Here is a 2,784-nt window from a genome sequence, read left to right as displayed (position 1 = left end):
ACCACCACCACCACCACCACAACCTTCGCCAGAAACACCACCACAACCACTACAAGCACCACCGCAACTTCCTGCACCACCACCACTACAACCCACCCCCCGCCGCCGGCGCCGCCGTAACTTCAACACCAACAATAAACAGTACACATGTTTTCCATGTTATTCAATCTTGAGATAAAAAACGCATCGCTGTTGTTGTTGTTTGTATGACGATCAAGAAAAAAACACAAAGGCATTGTTGTTGTTGTTTTGTGTTGTTGTTTGCTGCTGCTGGTGTTGTTCGTGTTTATTGTCTGTTCGTGATGATGGTGGTGGTGGTGATGGTTAGAATAAAATCGATGCAAACGTTGCTGCTGCTGTTGACGACGACGACGACGACGATGATGATGATAATGGGAGTGTTGTTGCTTGTGTTGTACTTGGTGGTAGCGGTGGCGGCGGCGGCAGCGGTGGTGGTGGTGGTGGTGGTGGTGATGATGATGACGTGTACGATGACAATGACTGGTGGTAATGTTATGATGGTGATGATGATGATGGTGGTGGTGGTGATGGAGATTATGAATTTGAAGAGGATAGTGATGACGATCATGCTGGTAGCGATAATGATGATGATGATGATGATGATGGTGCTGATGATCTTGATGTTGATGGTAATAAGGATGATGAGGACGATGATGGTGATGATGATAATGGTGATGATGATGATGATGGTGGTGCCGTGGTCCAAAATAGGCAACTGAGATAAATTTGCAGCTGGGAAAAAGCTGAGAAACCACGAAACCATTGGAGAGTGATAAGACACGGGAAAAGTGGGTTATTTAAGAAGCCCCCCCCCCTGACGACGACAACCACCACTAACACCACCATCAACACCACTACCACCACCACCACCACCCAGAACGTAACAGCAGACGAAATACCGCTAAGCATTTCGCCCAGCGTGCTAACCTTTCTTATTTCTTTATTGCCCACAAGGGGCTACACACAGAGGGGACAAACAAGGACAGACAAAAAGATTAAGTCGATTACATCGACTCCAGTGCGTAACTGGTACTTATTTAATCGACCCCGAAAAGATGAAATGCAAAGTCGACCTCGGCGGAATTTGAACTCAGAACGTAGCGGAAGACGAAATACCGCTCAGCATTTAGACCGGTGTGCTAACGTTTCTGCCAACTCGTCGTCTGACGGCAATTTTAATTTATTAAAATATAAAAAGTCTTAACTCGTTTGTGACCCCAGGAACTGGCTTTTTTTTAATAGTTCATTTATTAGAATTGTTTCGAAAGTGAATTCTTCATGTCTCAAAAGACTTGTTAATAGGTCTCGGTCTTGCTGGGTCACATCGTTAGCGCAGAAGAGTTTTTAAGTGCAACCATCCGTTGGCAATAGGCGGGCTATTGTTTCGGTTTGTGTGTTTAATTAATTAAGACAGGAAGACTGGCTTCTGTCACTGTGGGTCTGTTGGTTTGTTTAATGGGAAATAAAGAAAGAATTAAGTGAGGAGATAAATAAATGAATAGAACTGCTGAATGATGTCTCTTTGTTTGACGCACCACGCGACCCGCCCCCCTTCCTTCGAGCAAATGGAGAAAAATAAAATTTTAAAATTTAATTGCCAAACCTGGAGGACTTGAAAGAAGAAAAAGAAAAAGATGAGATGAGAAATGAAGAAAGAAATTCAAAGACAGAACGGCAGAATAACCGATGTTTCTTGGAGAAACAAAACAGAAGAAGGAGAGGGGAGAGGGGAGAGGAGGAGGAGAGAGATGGGTGAGGGTGGGGAAGAGAAGGAGGGAAGAAACAGATGAAATAGAAAAATAGAGGAGGAGGAGGAGGAGGAGAAGAAGAAGAAGAAGGAAAACAACTAAGAAGAGGTGAAAGAAGAAAAAGGAGAAGAAGGAAAGAACTAAGAAGGAAAAGAAGAAGAAAATGACGAAGAAGAAAAAGAAGGAAATGAAGAAGAACAGAACTAAGAAGGAAAAGAAGGAAGAAGTTTTGAATAAAATTTTGGTAAAACCGAAGTAAAGTTGAAAACGTTTGCTATGAGAGAGATGGAATGGAGGGGAGGATCGGTTTTGGGTTGGAGGTGTCGAAGAGAATGGCAAGCTATAGGTGAGAGCAATCAGGTATCTTTTGGTAGAGTGCCAAAGGAATTGGTAAGAACAGTGTTTTTCGTACTCGAAAAATGGAAAGAAAGAATTGCCAGAATTCCATTCGGTGGTAATCCAACACGAAGAAGAATAACAGGAATGGTTAGAAACACGGAGAAACGTGTTTCTATTGAACCAAAGAGATTGGAATTTTTACTTTTACAACGTGATGGAATCAACTGATATGGTGGCGGTGGTGGTGGAGTGTGGTTAGATGGGAGTAGAAACACTACTGGGGGGAGATTCATTTATCTTATATGCCCACAACATACGTCTGTGTTAAGTGTGTATGTCTGTCCGCTGTATTTTGGGTGGATCCGTTGGCGAATGAAAGCACACGCACTGCCCTTTTGTCACTTCGTTTTATTATCGTCATCATCATCATCATCATCATCATCATCATCATCAAGGCGGCGAGCTGGCAGAATCGTTAGCGCGCCGTGCGAAGTGCTTAGCGATATTTCGTTTGTCTTCCATGTTCTGAGTTCAAATTTCGCTTTCCAACCAGATGGTTCCGAGTTCAGTCGCACTCAGTATCACGATGGGCTTCTTTCAGTTTCCGTCTACCAAATCCACTCGCAAGGCTTTGGTTGGCCCGAGGCTATAGTAGAAGACACTTGCCCAAGGTGCC

Source organism: Octopus bimaculoides, chromosome 26 (assembly GCF_001194135.2).
Source record: "Octopus bimaculoides isolate UCB-OBI-ISO-001 chromosome 26, ASM119413v2, whole genome shotgun sequence".
Classification (NCBI taxonomy): Eukaryota; Metazoa; Mollusca; class Cephalopoda; order Octopoda; family Octopodidae; genus Octopus; species Octopus bimaculoides.
Note: the sequence above shows the minus strand (reverse complement) of the source record.